This window comes from Carassius gibelio, chromosome B22 (assembly GCF_023724105.1).
Source record: "Carassius gibelio isolate Cgi1373 ecotype wild population from Czech Republic chromosome B22, carGib1.2-hapl.c, whole genome shotgun sequence".
Classification (NCBI taxonomy): domain Eukaryota; kingdom Metazoa; phylum Chordata; class Actinopteri; order Cypriniformes; family Cyprinidae; genus Carassius; species Carassius gibelio.
The window spans coordinates 33,399,077-33,415,935 of NC_068417.1; the positions used below are offsets into that span (position 1 = coordinate 33,399,077).

General features: G+C 38.8%; 1 long non-coding RNA gene across 1 annotated transcript in view; it reads right to left on the reverse strand.

Moving 5' to 3' along the window:
• Positions 1–16,026, reverse strand: part of LOC127987453 (uncharacterized) — a 29,303-nt gene extending 13,277 nt beyond the window's left edge. The window contains exon 1 of the long non-coding RNA XR_008161211.1: positions 14,762–16,026. This is a non-coding gene — a long non-coding RNA (uncharacterized LOC127987453). The remainder of the gene's footprint in view (positions 1–14,761) is intronic.
• Positions 16,027–16,859: the final 833 nt, after the last annotated feature.

Below are 16,859 nucleotides of genomic sequence, written 5' to 3' on the forward strand. Positions count from 1 at the left end.
TAGTTAAAATTACTTGGTAATTATTTGATGTTTTGCTGTAATATATGGCATTGTATGTAAACACTTATTGTATGTGAAAAGTAACACTTTAGAATAGGTAACACCTATTAGTTGCTTATTAGCATGCATATTACTATAATGCTAATTAAGAATATATTAATGCCTTATTCTGCATGACCTTATCTTACTCAAAACCTAAACCTAACAACTACCTTACTAAATAAGCAGCAGATTAAGAATTTATTGAGATAAATGTCATAGTTAATAGTTAACAAGTGTTACCTATTTTAAAGTGCTACCTTTACTTATTTTTATAAATATAATATTCAAAAAAAATAAGCTGGTGTAGTTAGATATGTGTTTATTACTGGTAAATATTACATTTATAACAGATAAATATTTGTTTGCTTATTTGTTTTACCTACTTCTTTAGTAGATAGATAGATAGATAGATAGATAGATAGATAGATAGATAGATAGATAGATAGATAGATGGATAGATAATCAATAATTCCAAATAATTAAATATAAAACGCAATCTGTCTTTTTATTTATTTAGTGAGTGAGTGGGTCAGTATATTTTAATACCCACAGTATGTAAAGTTTGCCCCTACAATGCTAAGCAGTGAGTGAATGTAAGCATGTCGCTGTTAGCCACTTCCTGAAAGTGTAGTGAAAAACGCATGACCTCCGCTCACACTGTGGTAAAAAAAAAAAAAACCTTTTAAAAAAAATAAGAACACGGAAGGATTTGCTTATCCTCCTGCTAGCAAAGAAGCATTTGACGTAGCCGCCAAGATGCTAGCACTGAGGCGTTTGATAAGTGTCTTCCCTAGCACAATTGGCGGTGTGGCTAATGGTGTTAAGGTGCTAGGAGCTATTTCCTGGTGCAGAGTCGAGAAAAAGAAAAGACGAAATGAAAAATAAATAATTTTAGCTTCACAATGAGGAAACAGTTCTGCGTTTAGCGATGTGGTTTAGCATGCAAGAGTAGCTGCTATTCGTATGATGGCTGGAGAAAGCCTGGCTGCAGGCTAATAACAGAAATGGAGAGATATGTTATCGCTTGCATGGCCTGTTTGTGAGATGAATTTTTTTTTTTTTTTTTTAATATACAGCCTTTCTGGAGGATTTTAAGAGAGCAGCCTAAAGTGGTTTGCTGGTCTTATGCTGGTCTCAAGGTGTCCTAGTTGATTTTCCAGTCTGGCCAAATCTAGTGTTAAGCAAGTTTAGCTAGTCAGCTAACTCTTTCTCCCAACTGTGTGTCTGTCTGTCTGTATCTCTGTCAGTCTGTCTATCTGTCTGTATCTCTCTCTGTGTCTCTGTCTGTGTGTCTATATATCTTTCTTTCTTTTTTTCTTTCTGTCTGTCTCCCTGTCTTTCTGTCCGTCTTTATCTCTGTCTGTTTGTCTGTCTGTCTGTCTTTCTGTATCTCTGTCTGTCTGTATCTTTGTCTGTCTGTCTGTCTTTCTGTCCGTCTGTCTGTCTTCCTGCCTATCTGTGTCTTTGTCTGTCTGTGTGTCTGTCTTTCTGTTTGTCTGTATCTCTGTCTGTCTGTCTGTTTGTCTCTCTGTCTGACTGTCTGTCTGTCTGTCTGTTTTTCTTCCTTTCTGTATCTCTGTCTGTCTGTTTATCTGTTAGTATGTCTGTCTGTCTGTCTGTTTATCTGTCTGTCTGTCTTTCTGTTTGTCTGTATCTATGTCTGTCTGTATCTCTGTCTGTTTGTCTGTCTGTCTGTATCTTTGTCTGTCTGTATCTCTGTCTGTCTGTCTATCTGTCTGTATCTCTGTCTGTCTGTATATCTATCTGTATGTCTGTCTGTATCTTTGTCTGTCTGTCTGTATCTCAGTCTGTCTGTCTTTCTGTCCGTCTCTCTGTGTTCCCGTCTATCTGTATCTTTGTCTGTCTTTGTCTGTCTGTCTGTCTTTCTGTCCGTCTGTATCTCTGTCTGTCTGTATCTCTGTCTATCTTTCTGTCTGTCTGTCTGTCTGTCTGTATGTCTTTCTGTCTGTCTGTCTTTCTGTAGCCCCTTTCACACTGCACGTTGGACCCAGCAAATTGCCGGGTCGCCTTCTGTGTGAAAGCAAACACATCCAGGGATTGATTTTGCCATTGAACCTGGGTCGGGGACCTAGTAACATTGCTGGGTTCAGTCCGGGGAAGAGCGTTGTGTGAACAAAAGCCAGATCTAATGCCATGTCGTAGTGATGATGCACGTTATCGTGCTACTCTTTTACTGGCTGTATTGAAGGAAGATCAACGTTTGCGACCAAAAAATATGCAAACTGTAAAAAAGCAGAGATCAGTTCGTTCCTCACTTTCCGTGTTGACGCTGAGATCGTACGCTTGATTTAGTGAAAGTATAACGTGCCTATCTCGTATATTACACGTCACGCCCTGATGTCATGTGTCATTACGGGTCCTTTACGGCTTGTGTGTGAAAGCACGCACATATCCCGGGTCATCACTGTGAGTGTGAAAGTGCAAAATCTAGCGACCCTGGAACAATTGCCGGAACACTTTACCCCTGTATTTGCCGGAATCGCAGTGTGAAAGGGGCTTATCTGTCTGTATGTCTGTATCTCTGTCTGTTTGTCTATCTATCTATCTATCTATCTATCTATCTATCTATCTATCTATCTATCTATCTATCTATCTATCTATCTATCTATCTATCTATCTGTTTGTCTATCTGTCTATCTGTATTTCTTTCTGTCTGTCTGTCTGTCTGTCTCTGTGTCTTTCTGTATCTCTGTCTGTCTGCCGTTGTATTTATCTAGCTATCATTCTAGCTTTAGTTCTCTAGGTATCATTCTGTCTGTCTATCGATCTTTTTATCAATACACCATGAACAGAATGGTAGCTGTAGTGTCAATGCTGATACAGATAGATTTAAGTCTTTGCTATGAGCACTCAGAACTGAATATCAGCTCATCATAGACTGTCTGCTAGTTACAGATCAGCCTGATCGTCTAATCAAGCACATTTGCCTGTACTCCATTGATTCAGACCTGACTAATCATGGATTTGCTTGATAAATTATTCAATTAATTTGCACAACGATCCCCTCCTCTTCCTGATATAGCCATCACCATCATAATAACCCAATTCCTCTCACAACCACAGGACATTTGAAAATGGTTTATGTCTGATGCTTGTGGTTATTGGATAGCAACTCCACACTAAGGAATTCCTAGATATTTATAACGTTTGACCGACATCAATATTGTTATCCACCTCTTTCTTCAGTGCATCTACTGGATCTAACTAGGAGATAAATATTGAATATTTGATTATATTTACAATATCCTCACAAGGATTTTGCTGGCAATGCAAAATTAAGCAACATTCATTTTGTGGGATTTGGCAATTTATATAAAGCACTGCATTATCACCCAGCCCTATTGGAATACCAGTGTAATAATTCAAGTTTATATATATATATATATATATTTTTTTTTTGCATAAATAAATTTAAAAAATATATAATTACAGTTATATCATTACATTTTGTACAAAGTACATTTGAATAAATTTAGGCTGCTTTTTATCTAGAGCTGTCTTGACACAGGCAAAAGGCATATATTGTGAAAAAGTGCATTTAAACAGACTTTCATGTAGCGCAGGGGAGGCATAAATGTACTTGCAAAGGAATCACAATCGCAGTAAACAATGTATCATTCCTGTGAATGTTATGTTTTTGAGAAAATCTTGCCTTCTGTGTTGATTCACATGCACAGCTGATACTGGTGGGGAAGCATGCAGGGCATAATTTGTGCCGGAACAGGCTGGATCCGGCACTTCCAGAGTTTGATCATGAATCTATTTCAATGACCTCACATGCCTCTGAAAGAAAAAGAAAAAAAGCTATTTTCTGTACGTTACATTCTAAATCAAGTATAATATTAATAAAGTTGTCAATAAAACCAGTTCCTTTATACCATTATAACTAAGCTGGCTAGACAAGTACCTGACCTTGGATGTCAAACACACTCTTTGCCTTCCGAACTCACTGATATCAAAATCTTTGTACACTATATACCTTTTTTTCACCAAGTGTCTTGGTTTTATTATGGTGGCTTGCACAATATTTGCAAGCATTTTAGAGGGTGGGCTTTGGCAAGTCTAATCTCGTCACACACATACACACCTCACACACACAAAGGTCCCTCTGTTTGCCTGTTTCTCTGCACAATGGCACGCCACCCTTGATTTAAATCAGCAAGAGCAGCATGTGTTATCAAAGCACGGGCACATACTTCCCCATTCCATGAATAACACCACCGGAGGGCACAAACTGACACATAACACATTAACTCAGCTTGACCAGACTGTGTTGACTGTTTTGAGTCTTTCTTAAAAACACCTCATTTATGTATGATGACAATGTGGCATCAGTGTACATTGTACACTTGTCGGCAATTGTCTGTGATTAAATCAGCTTGAATCACAACATATTGACGTTTAGTTGATGATTTCAGTCATATGTGGGTAATTTTGGTTGAAAAAAAAAATTGCATAATGGCCTACCTGCTTCTTCTGAAGTCCATTAGTTCCACTGTGGCTTTATTTTATTTTATGGAAGATTTTAACAAAAAAAGGGAAAAAAAGGGTTTTACTGCTTTGCAATCATCAGTATTTACTTGCATAAATGCAAATCTAGTTATGGGGACGTTATGTCTTTTGTCCAGGCTTTGTTTTGGTCTAACTGTGCATAATAACCTAGGGAATGATTGAAGGACCTAGCAGACAAGTCAAATGGTCCCATACAGATGTGAAAACCCTACACTTTGCGATCCATTATCAAGGGAGAAACTGCACTCACTACAGAAAAAAAAAATCAATAACTCCTTCAGAACTAACTGCGCTTGTAGGTAAGACAGTAGAAATCACAGTCATTGAAGCACCTATTTAACGAGATTGGCGACTATTGAGCCCCTTTCACACTGCCATTCCGGCAAATACAGGGGTAAAGTGTTCCTGTAATTGTTCCCTGGTCGCTAGATTTGGCACTTTCACACTGCCAGTGATGACCCGGTATATGTGCGTGCTTTCACACACAACCCCTGAAGATCCCGTAACGACACGTGACATCAGCGCGTGACGTGTAATGTACGAGTCGACAAAGCTTGGCACGTTATACTTTAACTGAAGCAAGCAAACGATCTCTGCGTCAGCGCAGAAAGTGAGGAACTAACTGATCTCTGCTTCATTACAGTTTGCACATATGTTTTCGTCGCGAATGTTGATCTTCCTTCAAAACAGCCGGTAAAAGAGTCGCGCGATAACGCGCGTCATCACTTCGATACCGAATTAGATCTGGCTTTTGTTCACACAGCGCTCGTTCCGGATCGATTACCGCAATGTTACTATGTCCCCGACCCGGGTTCGATTCGGTAATCAATTCCGGGACGTGGTTGCTTTCACACAGAAGGCGACCAGGCAATGTTACGGGAATATTGCGGGTCCGACGTGCAGTGTGAAAGGGGCTTTGGTGTTGGGTGCAAACCCTTCATCTGAGGTTGTCTTACATCCAGAAGCAGGCTTTGGGTACTGTTGACAACAAAACCCTCTTTGATTCATTGCATTTTATATGTGGTATATGTGCGTTTGTGGACGTTTCCTGTGATTGTTGTTTTAAGTCTTATGCTTCTGTCTTGTGCTAGTCCCTTCTGAAAAAAAGCTAGTTTTTTTTCACCAGGGCCCTTGAAAAAGATTTAGGTCTTGCTGGTTAACCATATAAACCAGCTGTCCCAGATGAAAGATTAGCACCGTGAAACAACCGTGCCGATTTTTGTGATCTTGGCTCCTAATCGGTGGTTCTGTGTCGTACATTGAGAAAAGTTCAAAGACGGCTGTTTTCACAGTCTTGTGACCAAAGATAGCCTACAATACAGTGTGATCATTGCACAGTGTTTTTGCTGGTACATTCACGTTTACTGACCAACCAATAAAACATGGACATGAAATCAATGTGACATGAAATCAAAAAAGACATTAAATCAACGCGACATGGTGCTAAAACATAAAATGCTTGCCTCGACCTCTATCGCTTCCCCTTTCGCCACTTCCATTTTTTTTTTTCGCCACAAATAAACAATACAATGGCTAAAGTGTGATTTATCTCGCTCTTTTTGTTCAAAACAAGCGCATGCTGATTACGTTTATTATTTTATAGTAACGTGCGTCGTATCGTACAAGTCAGTAAATGTCATATAATCGTACAGTCTAAACATGTCATATCCAGGTTTATTAGATCCATGTTGCACAGTGTGACTTGCAGTGATCTTATAGGATTGCTAAAATCCTGCAGTGTGTTTTGGGCTTTAGACTCCAGCTCTGAAATTCCAACCACCATAAGCTGGTACAAGGTGGTTTTAGGTGGCTGACCAGCTCAACTTCCAGCTGGTGGGATTAACCCGGCAACCCTGGTAGACTGTCTTGGGCCATCAACAAACCAGCTACCTTGTTCCAGTGACTAGTAAAACCAATTTAAATTGTTTTAAACTGCTTCGTCCATGTAGAGTCCTTGACTGAGATGGTAGTTCAGCAAGTCAACCGTCAGAACAACAAGTGTCATGGGCAACTATTCTACAGCATTTAGCTTCAACCAGCTTCAAAACATCTGCCTGGACGTTTCTAGTGATACCGAAAACCTTGATTAGCTGGTTTAGGTGTGTTTAATTAGGGTTGGAGCTAAACTTTGCAGCACAGTGGCCCTTTAGGACCTGTTTGACCCCCTTGTGTTTGACAACCCTCTTCTAAACCCTGATTGTTCAGCAAATGGCCATGATGGATCAGTTAGAGACCAGGAACTATATATGAAACCACACAGACAACCATAAAATGGTTTAGGTTGTTAACCAGTTCAACTACTACTTGGTAGGGCTTAATTCGCTGACCTGGTAGACTAGCTTGACCCAATTTTTTTGTTCTCAACAGGGCCCTTGTCAGAGGAGGTAGTCCAGCTGGTTGACTATTTAAACCATTTTACATGAAGCAGCAAGTTTCCAGTTGTCATGTTTATCCTATAGCTACCACCTTAAGATGGTTTTAAGGTGGTTATGTCAGAAGATTAGATTGAGCTGTTGTGTGTGACAACAACCAGCTAGCATATTCCAATCATGACCACCTCGTAGTCCATATCTGACCATAGCTGTGGGCTAATCGAAATACTAATGTACTTCTAAATGTACACTAAATTCAGTTTTAGCTGAAATATGCAAGATGGCACCCACAATGACTTAAACCGGTTAGAAAACAACAAGCATATTTCAAACCACGACTAACACCCTGAACTTGTTTTATCTGGACTCTACAGCTGGGAAATCAAACACATCAAACTTAATGTGTTGCAGTAGTGAATTGGAGCAGCGTATGCTCCAGCCTCACATGCATGCCTGTCATCTTTTCTCTTGCATTTTACGTGCCAGGATTGATTCCTTGCTCTGACGTGAGAATCTCCACATGCTTGAGAATCACACTTTTCCAACAACCCGTCAATCAACAAGCAGTTCACACTTCTCAGTTATGTATAACACTCACAATATAAATATCAATCCTCATCAAAGCTTGGTGATACAACTCTAACCCCTTAGCTCTGGTGTCATAATTGGCAGGAGATATTTATGATTATGCTCATGAACATGTGGCTGAGAAAATCAAAAATAGTGCCCACTACTGTCGGCTGGGCCCACATTGTTCTCAAAGGTTATTTTTGCGGCTTGAACAGAAAACAGAGTTAAGACCACAGAGTTACAAACAGCAAAGCAGATTCATCCCTGGATTAAATCCAGTGATGGTGTCTGGAATCTGAAGGCTTAGCCGCACATCTGCCGCTGGTCTGACAGGTATGGGAGAGGCATTTTAAATGAGGGCCTGGGTGGTAATCTTGTTGCATGACTGCACTTAAGAGAGAAGGTTCAAGAAAAGTCATTCTGACAATAGATCTTCAAACTGCAGCTTGCGGTAAGGTGAGTACTTTGGTATTTGTTTATACATGATGGTTTTCCTTGGCAGCTTTCAGCGTGCTGATCCAAGGCCAGTTCATCAGCCATCCAACAATAACCAGGGGTTGGGTTTCGGCCCTTGCAGTTAGGTTAAAACCACTGTTTGACCCACTCGTACTCTAGTATAGATCAACTCAGGAGGCAAGACAAAAGAAACCAGTTTTGGTTACACCCCTCACCCCTAGTGTGTCCTTTCTCCTCCTTTTGCACCCACTGCCAACCATCCTGCATGATTTCTTCAATAGTTTTCAGCAGATTCACTGTAACATCTGTGTTGAGTCTTTCTCACATTCCTAGTAGTTAATGGAGCTTTGTTTAATTACTGTACTTGCTACAGAAGCGCAAACAGTGCATTGCCTCCAAGTGGTCAGAGACAGCTGAATAAAACACAGATGGTGTGTTTTATACAACCAGGTGCTGGTACAAGGGGAAAAAAAATGCTAACTCCTTCAGCATTAGCAAGCTGAAAAATGAGAAGAGAGGGACTGAAAACCAAGGATATGTTAAAACTCACAGTGAAAACGTACAATCTCTGAGACGTTTTAACTCGAAATTCATTGTGATTGATTTTGTACTACAGTGGAAACTCATTCCCGGTGGCATCAGTTCGTTTGCAAAACTTTTCTTGGGCGTAATGTAGCTGATTCAGGTTGTAGTTCAAAATCCATTTGCAACTTTATTGAGAGAAGATAAGATCAGTCAAGGTAGACAAATTCAAATTGAAATCCAATTTTCTTAAACAAAACGCAGGCAAATGGGACAAAACTAGGCAGACCCAATATACTCACGTAAAGAATGGTGAGAAGTGCAATTGGCAGGCGAATGCAAGAATTCACAATGTACAAGAAACATACATAACACATAAATGTCATGGCAACAAACTCCAGTCAATCATTATGCAGGCATTTAAATGTGTTTGCAAGAACTAGGGCAGACAGAGTTTGACGCAGCTTTTTATAAAACAGAATGTAAATCACTTCATACATAAAATTGTATCTATTTTTTTATTCGTTTCTAGATGGAAACATCTACAGTTGACTTAAAAGGATGCCTAGAGTTATTTTCAGACTGGTTAACATTATTTTCTGTGTCTGAGTGACTTCGGGTGAAAAGACAATTTCAGAGGTGAAGTAAACTGCTTAGAAATTACAAACAAGAACAGTTTCTTTTACACTAACCATGAGACCTCTTCTCCTCATATAGTTATGCTTGTGTTTATAAATAATTTACTGCCATCTTTAAAAAAAAAAAAAAAAAATCCAGTTGCCACACACCTGCCGACATCATCATGCACAGCTCATCTAATATGGTCTCACCTGTCAGGGACCTTTGTGCCTGGAGCTCTGCTGCATCATACATTTTTTGTCTCCTACTGTCTGTCTATCTACACTGCGAGCTCACAACCTCTGCCTTCTCCCAAAGGACACCATCTCCCTATCTTCCTCTCTCTTCGCATACTTACTGCCACACTGTGCAGGATTTTTGACTATCTCTAGAGAGCTCAAGATAATGTGTCAAGTCAGGTCAAGTCTTTAAAAGAGCTAAATTGTAGTAAAAATTTAACATATTTGCAATTTAAGACGCATATATATATATATATATATATATAGGTGTATAATTTGTTGTGTATTGTTTACATACAGTATACCGCAGATATACTACAATGGCACTGGTCTCCAAAACATTTTATCTTGCTTAATGCTTCTTCCACAACAATAGATGGCAGTATGAGGTTTAAGGCATTGGTATCCTTGTTCATCACAACATACATAAACAATGCAGAGTATAATAAACTTTGTTGAATATATATATATTATGGAAACATACTTACAATTGTTTTGACCACAGTGAAACAGCCTGTAATTTATTTTGACACAAGATTGGTATGCTAGGTTGACAAGATTGTTTTCCTTGAACGTCATGAATGAAACAAGTGGACTGGTGCTGCTCGGGTTGTGGGATATTCTTATTTTATGTCAGTATAATAACAATGATTTCTTTACTCATTAGAATGTAATGTGCTAATGCAGTTAACTCAGAGAGAGCAGTATATAACATGGCAAATGATTTTACCTGTTGATAATGCTAGTGTAGAACTAAACCTCTACAACTTAGCAGCTAGACGACGTCAACTTTGATAGTTGAATAACTACGGTCATAATGCAAGTGTTGTTTGGAGAAGTAAACGATGTATGCGATCTAGCACAAATGCTAATGCTGCTAATATTTTACTTAGACCAGATATTTTGTGATCTAGCATGCTTCCTCCTTCTGGCAAACTGGTGTTATGCTTTCTGCCTTAAACTTGTCCAAATCCATTCAAAAGCCTTCAAAGAGACCAATTTATCCAGTTTGTTAATGACAGGCTGGTTAAATTGAGCTACTTTTAAGAAGGGTTTTTTCATTACCTAAGCCCATCTTCTCATAGACAGTTCTAAAACATCCAAAGAAAAGCACTTTGTGTTTCTGTTTCCCAATACATTCATCAGTAAAACCATTACGATATTTGGAAACCATCCCTAATCCAGCACAGTAGCCTAAAATGCATAAAGCATCTGTCAGCTTGCACCACAAATGCACTGACACAAGTATTACGCAACAACGCCTGCATTAAACACACCAGAATACACACGTTCAGTGTAGGGCATTGTTTGCGGTTACGGTAGAGGGGTCCATCTGTGACTGATTTCACCATGGCTGGAGATTTCTCCAGTCTGACCAGTACGTAATCATCCTTGTAAAATGTTTATGAGAGTCACCGCTGTTTCCCATGATTCCATTCTTCACCCACTGGCGCTTGCTGAAAATGAGAGTTATAGCCGAGTGCACACCTGCGGTCCACTGGGCTGGATGCGGCCACTGATTTTGTTTTGGGTGGAGGGGGTCTAGGATTGGTAGGTGGGTGCGGGCGGGCGGGCGTTCCTGAGATGGGACTATTACATTAGCTGGGTTTGATTGGGAAACTGAAATTGGAACATTTTCCAAGGCCTCTTACACAAACCCTGACAACTATAAATCTCCCAGCTTGCCTTGCAGCCTTGCACTTGGTGCAGGAGGCAAAAGACAGCCGCTGTTTACTCAGATTTCCAACATGCCCCTCAAGCCCACCCGCTGCCACAGGAGATGGACCATCCTTTTTTTTTCTGAACGCCCATCACTGCACCAAATTGCTTGGGTGGGCGAAGCGCCGGCCTGCTCAAATTCCTGCCCTCTTTCAGTCTGTCTTCATGGCAGATGTCTGCACATACCATTCGTTTGAGAAATAGCTGTCTCTCTGCCACATTCCATGAAATGTTACATTCCACATATATGACATATTGGCGCCAAATGTATTCGAACACTTGGAAATGTTTAAATGTCAATAAGTGATGAAATGTCATTTTTGAAATGTCAGTTCTGGAAGTTAAAGTATGCTTTCATAGCGTGATTAAACTTTCATTTTCTCATGATATGTCCCTCTTTACTTTGGCTTAAGTGTCCACATACATTGTGGGACCACTGTGTTAATGTTAAAAACTGTGTACTTACAAATTGTGCCGGAAAATGTCACTATCCACAATCCACATTCTTGTCGCTGGTTTATCTTTAAAAAATAAGAGAGAGAGAGAGAGAGAGAGAGAGAAAGAAAAAAATCCCTTTCTATGCTGTTTACATCTGATGAGTGAATAAAACATCCGATATTAGCTATAGGCTTACTGCTTTGTAGCTTTTTTTATAACATTTTATCATCTTTCACATCGTGAAATTCTCTTTAATATGATAATTTTAATGACATAATACTTCATTTCGAAAGGCAGCACGTAGCGCACGTGAAACTATCATCGCTTTCGCATTAGTACTACTCATTACAGCGAAGATAAACATTTAAATGAACGTCTGAAGTTATGCTGAAAGATAAAACTTAATGAAATGTTTCTTCTCTCGTTGTAATCATGTTTCAACCGCAAAAAGACGTCAAGAAATGCTGAGGAATATACGTCACATACATTTACCTCAGGAAAGCCATTTAGCTCATTTTAACCTATACAAAAAGAGCACTCTAGAGAGTGTTTTGTCAAATGCAGTCTATGTGCTCCATTATATGGTTATTTAATGCATGTTAAAGTTATGACAGCCACGTTTATATGTTTTCATTTCAACAACAAATTTTAATAATACTCTAATTATAGATATCATTAGAGAGTTGAAAACTTTTTGATTGATATGTTTATTGTAGCATATACAACTCTTCACGCAGTATACATATTCATCCCCCCCCCCCCCACTATAGTAGTATCATTCACTATCCAACTCATTCAGCTTGACCAGACACATTAATGCACCAGTTTATTGCTGTACCAGGAATATGTCAATTATTTCATCATCATTGTTGCCCTTTATATGTAAATGAGGCTTATTATAGAATGCACCGAATTCAAACAAGTCAGTGTTGTTTGATTGGCGCAATTAGCATTTCGGTATTACCACCCGCAGGAAAGCTGGTGGTAATTTAGGAGGCAATTAAAAGCAGACTTTTAATAAGATGAGATGTTTGTGTTTATGTTCTGATGATCATAGCAGCAGTAATTCATCAAATGATGAAGGCATGTATCTAGCCAACAATTTCGTCATTTTAAAGAGCCAGTTCTGGTGTTTGGGTCGCAATGGTGGAGGGACATGATACAGTTGTGTAAAGTACGCCAAATTACTGTAATCTGCCGGATTCGTCAAAACCGATCACTCATCAGAACCAGCCTAAAAAAAAAAAAAAAAAAATGTTATCTGCAAATTGTATTTAGCACAATTTTTATTTTTTTTGTCTTGTTCATATTTGCACAATACAAAAGTGTCTTGGATGGTAAAACAATCAATAAACAAGCAGTAAACGGGGAATTTGCTGTATTTGTGTTTATATTCTCTACTGTTAGTGTTATCTGTATGCACCAAGGGTCTGAAAGTAATGTAATTTCAATTCTCTGTATGTATGTGCAGTACATGTGGAAGAATTGACAACAAAGCAGTCTTGACTTGATTTGATTTGACATACAAATGTGTGGCTTATCGCCACATCTAAAAAACGAGCCAGTCATCATATCTCATGTCCTACTTTTCTTAATTCACTGAGACCAATGCAGATCAACTCCTTCCTGTAGACCTGTTCTCACACAATCCTTGTCTAGTCTGCCAGCTTCCTCTTGGCTCTGAAGGAGCACAACTGCATTAAGACCCGCTGTCTGATTCAGTTCCTAGACAAATGGAATCATAAGTTCCACTTGTGCTAAGCCGTATCCTCTGTCAAAACCAGGAAAACAATAGGCTCGCAGTCATGTCCCCCACTGCCACCATGTCAAATTTTAGACAAAGACTGTCGAAGAGCCTTAATTGCACTTAGTCTGTGTTGTTGTGAGAAGGTCTTCACGGTCAGTCCACCATTGAGTTTTAAATGGATGTTAATCTCTTTTACAATTCACAGTGGGATGTAGTCAAAGCATTGTTATGAGGAAAAATATCACATGACTTTCCTAGTTTATTAAACAAATAATTAAATAATTAAAAAATGACAGACACAATATTCAGTAGTTATAATGCATTCAGTCACGAATGCAATCACTAGAAACACTGTTAGATGTAGTGGTTATGACAGTGATCTTTACTGCTAATTATATTACTGCTGCTAATGTTACTATACATTTTTATTTACCGTACATTATTTTGCCATTTTAAAAATTAGCGCATAGAATGTTAACTATTAATTTGCATAGTTATAAAACCTGCCATGCTAAAAAAATGTGCATCATCTTGAGATAAAATACATAAATAAATATGAAAATGAAAAAAAATGAAAGTAAAATATGAATAAAATAAAATAAAATGCAATAAAACATACCAAACAAAACTAAATAAAAAACAAAACCTAAAAAAGTGAAAAACAACCAAAAACAAGTCAAATGCAAAACAAAAAAGTCAAATGCAATACAACATAATAAAATTAAACTAAAAAAAGAAACAAAGTAAAAATAAATAAACAAATGCGAATGAAATAAAACAAAACAAGCAAGCAATCAAAACATAAAATAAAATAATACCACAAAATACACAAGAAAACAAAAATGAAATAAAACAAGTAACTAAATAAGCAAACAAATTAATTGATTAAAATAAACAAAGTATGAAACAAAATACAATACAACAAAATGAAAACCCAAAATTAAATTAAATTAAATTAAAAGAAGAAAAACAGAATAAGAAACAAACAAACAAACAAAAAAAAATTGTTAATTTAAGCTGCTTAAAGTATACTTTATGTTCCGGTAGCCTGTTGGATATGCTGTATAGCAAAAGAAATAGCAAAACATCAGCTCAGCGTGGATGCTGCACCGTCCCTTCAGCGGAAAGAAAGTGTGGCCCATGCTGGAGAAGAAACCTCATGATTGTGGTTCTGGCAGGAGGATTAGCAGTTATTGGCAGAAATGGAATTGAGTGTATCAGAGGGAGAGAACCAGAGAGATGGGGAACAAAAAAAAAGAACAAAAACAGTGCCATTTTGACAGAGGCAAAGCAATTAAATGTTGCCAAGGCAACCGTGATGGCTGTGCCCTCATCAGGCCACGGTTTGGCCCCTCTCTCACAGATGGAGAAAGGGGAAGGCAGGACCTGTGAAATTAAAAGTGGCCTTCCTAGCGCAGTCACATATTAATTTTGTCTGTCCTTAACCCAAACATCGTGACCTTGTTAGATGAGCCGCCACATATACGGCCCTCCTACGTCCTCACCTCTCGACTCAAAGCTGATGATTCAGTCAAATTAACATCCGCTCTCGAACCTGACTTACAGTGGGACTGCAAAACAGGTCTCTGTTCCTGTAGGACAGAAAAAGAAAAAATGAGATGTAGTTAATATGTCGATTATTTCCAAAGACAGCAGTGAGATTAAATATAAAGCAAAAAAAAAAAAAAAAAAAAAGAAAAAGAAAAACTCTCCAATCTGATCTCTCTTTTACAGTTACAGAAAATACTTTGTCTTCTAAAACAAGTTTTTCAAATTTTTTGATGTCAAGGTCTATCCATAGAGCTAAATGAGGTCGCAAATGAAAACCGAATTAGCCCTCTTGATTGACAAGTGCAGTCGATCCGTGTTTGTTTGTGAACTTGTGCGTGTCTGACAGACTTCCACATCACGAGGCAGACACGCGCAATCTTTTACGCGAACATTCGGCGCAATCATGCGTGAAGACGAGGAGTGCCGATGGTGCGCATTATCGTGCGTGATGACTCTCCGGCTCCAGCTTGTTTGAGGTCATTTGGCACTTGCTTTAGTCCATTTTATCAAGAACACTTCAAACAGATTGTTTTCAGAGATCCGGCTGCACATTTAACCTTCTCAAAGCAGCAGCTTGTTAGCCGTCATTAAGGATACGAATTTGCCCGATGAATTGAAAGAATCGCATTCACATGATGCCCTCTCATCTTCACATGTTATTCACAGTCGGCCTTAAAAGAAAACCTAGGCCCGAAGCCTTTTTGTCTCCCTATCCACAACAGACGTGTGAAGGGTTGGTCTTTATCTGTGCTCAGAGTTGATCCTGACGAGGGAAAAGGTGCGAGGCTGTAAAATTGAAAGAAGAAATACATCAAAGAGGGGTAATGAACCTTGTCCAATCCCAGCTCGGCCGAAAGGCGCTCTGGGCCAAGAGATGTGGAGAATTCTGATGAAGCCGTTTTCTTTGCCGGAGCAATAGCCTGGGAATGTGTGTGTGGCTGGCCGTGGAAAGTGTTCGGCGTCAAGCCAGGTGAACGCTCTTACAAGCCTCACCACTTTTGATTCTTTCACTCAGCTGTGAGCGCCGTTCTTGAAAGCCTTCCGATCCGAGACCGAGGGTCCTAAATGGGAACCGTGGTGTTGGTGATGAGGTGGAATCCTGCAGGAGGGGTTCCGTACACCTCATTAAGCTCAAAGCGGGCATCCAGCGGTAACTTCCCAGCAGCGTTAAAACACCGGATTGAACCGCTTGAGGAAAGAGTGAGGGGCTGTTTGGTTGCTATTGTCACTTTATGCAGATGCATGTTCCCAAACCATTTTGAAATCTGTAATTAGTAACTGTATTAACTATAACTATACATGTTTATTATTTGTTCTAATTCAATGAGAATAGTGAAGTCCACACCACAACTACAATTGCATAGAGAAATTATATCTTTAGAATCAATTTTCTGAGTTTGTTTTTCCATCTGATGAACGATAAAAGCATTGAAAGGTAATCAGAATCCACCCAATTTTAATAATCTCGAGCATTTAAAGTGATAGCATGTGTTTAGGGTTATTGTTAGGGTTAGGGTTAGGGTAACTCTAACCCAATAAACAGAATATAGTCCATTGGTGTGAATGCTAATATAGTTATCCTTCTTGGGGTGAATGGGGCATTTAAGGTATGGTTCATCCAAAAATTTCAATAAGCTCAAAATGTACTCATCCTCAGGCCATCCAAGATGTATATGAGGCTGTTTCTTCATCAGATGTGTGATGTTTCCATTCACTCTGCAATGGGTGCCATCATAATGAAAGTCCAAACAGCTGATGAAAAAAACAAACAAACATCATAATAATCAACAAGTGATCCACATCACTCCAGTCCATCAACTGACATCTTGTGAAAAGAAAAAGCTGCATGTTTGTAAGAAAATAAATCCATCATTAAGGAGTTGTAACTTTTTTTGGTTTAGTTCAGTGGTTCGAGATTAATCACACAGAAACTGAAAATACTTTTTTTTTTTATTTGTGTCCATGAACACAAATCAATAGATACAAATTTTGTGACGAAATACCCCAAATTTGCGCTACTATATCTTTTCATGTACAAAAGCTAATTCACGC